Below are 8,252 nucleotides of genomic sequence, written 5' to 3'. Positions count from 1 at the left end.
CACGCGAGAGGCACCACGGACCAGGAAGGAGCTCCCCATCTGCCTGAGGAGCAGTATGCTCTGCAGAAACCCAACCACTCAGCTGAGATCCTCTCCCTGGGGGGGATGGTGCACTGAGCAGCCCTGCAGAAGGACTGGGTTTTTACTCAGCCCTGAGACAATGCTGGATGACCTTATTGCTCTGGTGGCTTGAGGCAGACAAGATGCCTGCGATGAGGTGTGTGTCACACCAAGGTCCAGTCAAAAGGGCTTTCCTCCACAGGTTTAGGTTGCTTTCCTCATACATTCTGATCCTCACACGCTGGGAGCTGCAAAGAACATGTTTAGGTCAGAAGTCAAACTTTAAAGATACTTCTTTTTTTTCAAACAGTCAGTGAGGGAGGGGGGTGGGTTTGATTTGCTGTCTGTGTTTTTGACTTGAATAAAAGGGCACAAACACGATTTGAGCTGAAATATGACAGTCTGAGAGAGGTAACAATGCTGAGCTCTGGATTTGGTACTCTAGGGGCAAGAGAGTTCTTCAGCTAGTTAATTAAAATGCTTATAAGGAAGCCTCTAATTTTTTGACCTGAATTAAGAAAGCTCCAAAATTCCATCAGAAACAATAACGAAAAGAAACAGCCTGAATTTAATCTGCTAGACATAATAGGATGGTATGACCCCATGGTTTGGTTTAATTGTAGATCAATAATGAGATCAGCCTGCCCACTTACAAAATATCAGTATGCCTTATTACTTACATAATATTCATCTCCTTCCAACATATGATGCTTTTTTCCCTCTCCTTATTCAGGGCCCAATCCTGCTTCCACTAATGTCTCCACTGGCTTTCACAGGGAGCACTGTCGGAAAGCCCTGTTTAAAGGGTTGCACCACCTTTTGTCTGGCAGCCACAGCACATACTGCACACTGAGAGGGGAAGCTACTGAACAAAGCCATTAAAATGTGATCTCCCTCCCAGACATATCACTTCTAAGGGTGGCCATTTGTGACAGAGTCCAAAAGCAAAGCAAATCATGACCCAAAGGCTTGCTGCCCCGTCACAATGGCAGTGCAGGTAGGTTAATGACCAAATTAGGTTGCTTGCTTAAGAAATCCCTCCAGCCAGACTGCAGCTGCCAGGTCTTCAGCCTTCTTCTAGCCACTAATTGTTAGTTACATAGTGGATCACAGTGAGTTGATATCTTTATTGTTGTCTGGCTGGTACCAGCTTTTCATTGGTTTGGGAGACCTGTAAGGGGGAGTAGCTGATCATTGCAGAGGAAAAGATAAATCCTACCCTACACGGGCTTCATTTCTCCAGGCCACAACTGTTCATCAGAAGTCAGATATACTGTGTCCTTCCTCCTATAGGTCTTACAAAAGACCTTTTTCCCACACCTGCTTGGATCTTTACATCCTCTTCATCCCTGTCATTTTATCTGTCATCTGAAGGACAATCCAGTCAGATACAGAACTAAACTTCAGCTTCAGCAAAGGGGTTTAAGCGCCTAACTGATAAAGATCAATAGGAATTAGCTATGGTGTTCACCTCATCCAGCTTTGGGTGACTGTATTACAGCCACTCACACCTGAATTAAGCACCCTGGGCTCGCTTTAAAGAAGAAAAAGCGATCCCGCTAAGATTTCTAGGTTAGATGAAGTCAACGCATTAGAGCAGTTTCCACGGTGTGAATTGTGCCTATGCAATTATTAGCTTGAATATAGACACTGGCATTGTAACTATGTAAAGCTAAAGGGGCATGACTGTGCACAAATAGACAAGAGCTGCGATCAAGTACCTGCATTGGGACAGCTTATCCTGCAGGAATATTTGTGCAGCGTAGAGAAGAGTTGTGCAGTGATCATAATGTGACAATTTTTCTTGGTCAGGATATGAGGTGTTTTAATTTCACCAGTCTTTTATCAGAAACCAAGCAACTTTCCAGGGTTATTGCTTACTTTCTGTCCACTCCACATGTCTGTCAGATAACGCCACGGCCAGGGTTCCTACACACCATGACATCTGCCTAGAATCTGGAAGCTCTGCCTCATGCCTCTGAGGCCCTCTAGAAGCCCTGTTTTGGACCAGAGAGGTGAGAAGCCAAGCTGCTGAGCAAACTTCATCAACTTCATCTTGAAAAATCAACACCTTAAAGTTCCTTTTCTGCTAGCAGCTTCAGTACTTGGAGGGTTTGTTTTGATGTAGAACAGCTTTGCTTGAGCTTTCTTGTTTATTTATTTATTTCAGAATTTCCCACTGAACAGCAAACCTACATGTCAGGATATATGTAGCATCTCCATCCATATGCAGATGGTCAAATCCCCGACAAACTTAATACTATGACTTTGTTTCTCACCAGTTCCATAATTTTATTCTAAGGTGCAGTCAGAACAAATCAGCACGGAGTGGGGCAGTTTCTGGCATGGTCATCTTGTTAAACTCCAGTACCTCCTAGTCTTCCAGTTTTCATCCCATCTCATCTAATAGTGGCATCCTTCCCTTCCTCTGCACCTCTTACCTGTCTTCAAAGCAAGAAGTAAGAAAGTCCACTTGTTTCACAGCTGTGCTGGTCCTCAGGATGCTGGTTTTGCATTGTTCTATACTCCGATGTTTCCAGAAAATTCTAGGTTGGGCACACCAGTTTTTGGGCCGCCCTAAGTGCCACAGACCTTCAGACATATAGGATTGCTTTGGGCAGAAATGTATCTTAAACCTGACAAAATGTTGCTAGAACAAGTCATCCAAGGAAGCTGACCACACACTAGCAAGACCTGCTTACAGAAATGCAGTCATAGTTCCATCCTAACTTCAGAATAGTAGTCTGTGGTATTCCCTGAGCAGGTGGCTGGGGAAAAAAGGAATCAAATTTCTTACTGCCAGTGTATGGCTCCAGCTGTGCTGCCTCAGAGTGTACTGGTCCATCTGATCTCCCAGCACATGTGCTATGCTTGTCCCATCCAGAAGCACTTAGACCACCTCTCAGCAGACTCATCCCACTTCTCAAAAAAAAGTGTGGTTGTCATCTCTATGCAAAGGGCCTGGCGGAGCATTCAGGCTCAGATCTGGTCATGATAACATTTTTTTCCCCCAGCAGATCTTCCCAGAAGAATCATTTCTCCAGGGCAGTGGCAATGAGAGGTGACAGCATGGAGCTACACGCTCCCCACTGATGGACATCCTGGAAGGCTGTTGCCACAGTCTGCTGCATCAGGTCACATTAGCCTAATAGCATCTTTGAAACAAGTGATGGGAGAACCCTGTCTTGTCCTAGTCCCTGACAAAAATGAAGGGCCATTATTTATGGTAGATGCTTAGAGGTTTTGCCTCTCTTGATTTCAAGTGACTCAAATGACAGGGCTTACAGTCCCCTCAAGGTAGACCCCTCTCACAGCAGTCTCACAGCTCTCCATGACACTCCACTCACATTTTCCATATGACAGTTTCATCCTTTAATCCCCCATAAAACTCCTTGTAACCTGAAAAATTTCTCCCTCTGGCTTATGGCACTGATTTCCTTTTTCATGCTGACTTTTCTCAGTGAGCCAGGCCACTGATTTCAGGGAAATTAGTCCTCCTTGGCACGAGGAAGACATGACCCTGCCCATGATGTCTGCACACTGCAGACATCTCTGAGCCCTCAGATCACCCGGACTTGTTCTTTAGTTCACCTAGCTGTCTTATGTCCTTAATCTGTCCTTGTAAATCCCTCTGGGATATAGGTATTGAGGGCAAAATTCTCAAGTGGATTAAAAACAATTAGACGGATGACCAAAGTCCAAGAACTGACAGCAATTAGCACCAATCAAGAGGGTGGAGACTGGAATAAAGTCCAAAGAGGGTGGTAAATATGTGTGTGGGAGAAGGGGATGGAGGAGCACAGCAAGTTGGCAGGGTTGGGACCAACTTTGCCCATGTGTCAGCTGCCTGCGAGAAGGGACCCTGTGCTGCTGAAGGGGAGGAAGGCACAGGAGGAAATCTGAGCTTAAAAAGGACCCCACATAAGAAATGGATAATGAGGTTACCTGACTTATCTAGACAATTTCATATGGAAAACTTGCCATATATCAGATTGAAATGTACACCAGTGGGCAGAGCAAGAAGACACATGTGCAAAGATAGCTCTTCTGATCAAAAGTTCATTTTGGGCATATTTTTTACTCTTAACCAGAGTTTCCAGATTGGATGGCTTTTAACTGTATCACAGTAAGAGATCCCAGGGGCCTCTAGAAAGCTTTTCTGTTATTGTCGCTGCTGCTATTTTGTGGGGGTGGCTAGAAAACAGAGCTATGGTTTGGAGGGGGTTGTTTTCTTTTCAAGGTTTCTTTTTTATTTTCTTTTTTTTCCCTGTGATTACCACGTGCTCTGTTCAGTCAGAAAGAGAGCATGCAGAGAGAGCACTGCCTGCTTTGTAATTCCAAACAGGTACACACTAGACCCTGGGTCAAAAAAGCTGTGATTTAAAGCAGCCAAACATCTGGTTCTTCATGCTTGTTGACCAAGCTCTCTGTCCTTTTCCCACTCTGTGCTCTGACCTGACTTTGGTAAATGACTGCAAAGTCTCCTTCCTCTGTTACCTCACGTCTCCCCTTTGCCTGGACTACAGGTCTTGCCTAAGTGCCTACTTCTGTTTTCTTGCTCTGCTCCCTTTTTGCCCCTTGGGAGTTTGGTGTGGGTTTGTGTTATGAGCAAATTCTATCACTTCTAGCTTAGGGAATCAAATAAGCCCACATCTGTGCACATCAGGGAGATAACCAAAAAGACTGGGTGTAAATAAAGGCTTAATTCAAAATGTAATGGTCAGTGAAATAATTCAGGTGGGCTTTTATCCCACCAGGAGAGCTTGGCTCTTCCAAGAAGCCTCTTGTGGCACTTTCTCCCTGCCCCTGTCTTCATGCAAACCTGCTCTGTTCCTTGGCCAGTTTTTGCCCCACTTCCATGGCATGTTCTTGATTTTGCTGATATTCATCATTTACAGTGTCTATCCAAAGATACGTGCACAGACTAATTTTCTTTTCAAGTGCCTGGCTATAAAAACTCACCCCCTGACCTCCTGAAGCCCAGCAGAATGGAGAGGGCGGGAAGGGAAAATACCTTTCATTCCAGCGCTTCAGAGCTGGAGCTTCTGAAAGGACTCCAGAGTTTGATCAAAAGTGAACCTAGTGTCAAAGCCACAAAGTGGGTTTGCATTAAACGTGTTAAATGGAAACCCAAAGAGTTTTTTTTTTTTTAACTGGCTCAAAGGAAAAAAAAATAAATCTGTGTCTCAAAGTAGCAAATGATTCATTACTCCAACAACTGTTTTCACAGGCATTTCAAGGAAAGGATGTCCCCTCATGAGGCAGTTTACGTTGGCACTGCAACCCCTTTCTGGGACCAACCTATCAAGCGGTACATGTGGTCTGATCTGCAGCCTGTTAAGGAATTAGAGTACCAGCCAGCAACTGCATGCCAGGAATTCATAGCAGCAGCCCCTTTTTCTGCATTTCAAAACTCTCCTGGTCACATTCTTTGCCATTGCATTCCTCATCTTTGTCACATGGCTGTTGTCGAGCTTACAGGACAGAAATTCACTGAATCCTTCATCGTCTTAGATTAAATATAGATGCTGCTATTTACAGCCTTACTGACCCCGGGCCTTGTCAGCTTTTAATGGTTTCAAATGCTTCCAATAGCAGAAAAGAGACATTTCATCTGCTCCTCAACAATAGGAAAAGCCAATTTAACACTTTTCTTTCTTTCTCTGCAGGAAGCACGTTCCTGACTCTGGGACAGTACCCTTTGCTTTGTTTGTGACAGCTGAAGCTAGGAAAACGTTTAGGGCTCTCAGCAATATCAGCCTTCCCTGTTACTAATTTTCCACTCTCTGAAGCCTTGTTATTCCCCCTTTCATTTCTTTTGTCTCCCCCACAGATTAAAAGAACAAATGCTACCGCTACTTTTGCTTTTTTTCTTTGGCTAATCTCTTTTTGCTGCTTAAACTTAGGGCTGTCCCATAGAATGCTGCCAGGGTTTTTCCAGGCAGGAATAGGTGCGTACCCTTCCAGGGGTGCCAGGCAGTGCAAAGCACCTCCTCACTGCCACGAAATGGCTGTTCGTGTAGCAAGATGCTCAGGAGAGGCTTTTTCCTTCGTTTGCCTCGAGGAGGAGTAGATAGGCATCTGGTGTTCAGGGTCTACCATATGATTCCCAGGATTATCCTTCTGAGAGCTGAGGAAAAATAGGTCCCCACCAAGGGGTCTTAAAAATCTCCGCCTGCACCGCAGGTGTTTGGGCAATCTTTTATTGATGGTATTTTACAGCACTCCTCAGTGCAATTCTCCTGTTCTCAGACACTTTGAATTTTACCAAATTTTAGCTCTCAAAATTTAACGTTTTCCTCTGTTATGTGTCTGCCTCAGGCTGATGTCTTAAATCTAAGCAATTCAGTCCTTGAAACTGGGGAAAATACGCTCTTTTGTGCATGGTGACAAAATCCTGGCGCCCTTTTGAGAACGGCACTTGGAGCAGGAGCTTGAAATCTGGCATGGAGGTGGCCTTTTCTGTTAATTGTGCACTTTACCATTGTCACAACTACTGCCATCTGGCTGAAGTATCAGTCTTTGAAAAGTACCAGTTTGCACAGGTTTATTCTGTGTCCTTCAGATTATAGCAATTACATTCCTTGTGGAACTGATGCTCCCTAGATGCTTATTCTGATGGCTCAGCACGACTTCACCCACAAACTCAGTTCCTGGCTTGCTGGGAATAACACGCGGCCCACAGCCTCACGATAGTCATCAGAGCCCCTTTCTCCTGGTTTCTGAATGCCCCACCACCTCAATCGCAGGATCAGGACAGTGGAGCAACCTCTCCAAGCCTAATAGCAGGAGCACATTCCCCAGGGAAGGTGGGATAGCAGGGAGGGGTTGTGGCTGAAGAGAGAAGACCAGACAAGGACTGGCATAGGCAGAAGAGGCTGGCTGGGTGAGGAGACTCTGCTGGGGAGCCAGGGAGGTATGACCAGAGGTGATGCCATGGTTCATGGAGCCAGGATGAGTGGGTAGCAGTGGACTGCACCAGGCCAAAGAGCTGATCTGAGGCAGCGTGAGGGGTGGGTTTAGCCTTACCTGTTCCTATGGGATGTTTAGCTAGTGGCCTGAACTGCAGGTTTCACTCATGCAAGGCTCCTTTTCCACATACCCGGCTTGGCTGGATCATGCTACAGCATTATTTGGCGCTGCCTGCCTGCAAAAATAAGATCCCCAAAATCTGACAGTGGCATGCCAAACTCAGGAGTGCTCCCAGCCTTTGCCAGTCTGTGCCCCAGTTCCCGTTCGCACTATAGGTATTGCATACTCTTGCAAGACACGAGTCTGTGGTGTTCAGACAACCCCAAAGGGGAGCACTGCAGAGAGCCCAGTGGGCTGGGAATACTTCTAACACCAGAGCAGGCAGCAGCTAAGGGCTGAAAGCTCACAATTAATAATAATGAGAATTAAACAAGTCCTACCTAAGGCCACTTCTTCAGTAAGTCCTTCCATCCCGTGCATTCAATGAAGGCTGATGCCACAGGGAAAAAAGCATCATGCAGTTGTTCAATTAAGGACTCTGTCATAATACAAGCACAAAATGGGGCAGAGCTGAGGATTCACTCCACCCTTTTGGGGTTTCCTACCCGTTTCAGTGCCCAATCTAGCTCCCTTGATAGCTTTTTCTATACTCAGCTCTTGCCTGTGGTGGTGTGTGGAGCATCACTGGAGAAGGGTGAATAGTGAGGAGGGGAAGAAACCTTTGTGCCATGCAGAGCAGAGAGCTATAAATTCTCATTGACAGAAAAAACTTGACCAGACCAGGATTTGTTTTAGTATCTAATTACATCATGTGTTACTAAAAGGCATAATAAAAAAAAGAAATATTGTGTAGCTATATCTGATGAGTGCATGTGTGTTTTTAAATGTGGGTGTATATGTATATGCGCATTTCTTGAATGAAACTATTTAGAGTCTACTGGGCCAAAAAAATAAATTCCATTGATAAAACTCCTTATTTTATAGAAATCGGGAGTGAAAGAACACAAAAACAGCCACACTGGATCAAACCTCAAATGAACACCCAGCCCAGTACCAGAGAGTACTCAGATGATCAGCACTGGATGTTTCCAGCATGTTCTGTTCCACATCATGTTGTGTGCATCAGGTTATTCCTGTGCATTCATCCAGCTCCGGAGAACAACCCCACATGCTGTCATTTCTCAATGGTGGTCTCCGTCTTTGGTATCATCTTCTGATGT

At 45.2% G+C, this 8,252-nt stretch overlaps 1 long non-coding RNA gene across 1 annotated transcript; it reads right to left on the bottom strand.

Annotated features, from left to right (window-relative positions):
• Positions 1–136: 136 nt before the first annotated feature.
• LOC130149554 (uncharacterized) lies at positions 137–7,570 on the bottom strand. The gene is made up of 3 exons (XR_008821951.1): positions 7,473–7,570; positions 7,090–7,207; positions 137–308 (listed from the first exon to the last, which is right to left on the bottom strand). It is a non-coding gene; the product is annotated as an uncharacterized LOC130149554 (long non-coding RNA).
• Positions 7,571–8,252: the final 682 nt, after the last annotated feature.

The sequence above is a fragment of the Falco biarmicus genome, chromosome 5 (genome assembly GCF_023638135.1).
Source record: "Falco biarmicus isolate bFalBia1 chromosome 5, bFalBia1.pri, whole genome shotgun sequence".
NCBI classification, from domain to species: domain Eukaryota; kingdom Metazoa; phylum Chordata; class Aves; order Falconiformes; family Falconidae; genus Falco; species Falco biarmicus.
Note: the sequence above shows the minus strand (reverse complement) of the source record. Positions and strands in the feature narration are given on the sequence as shown.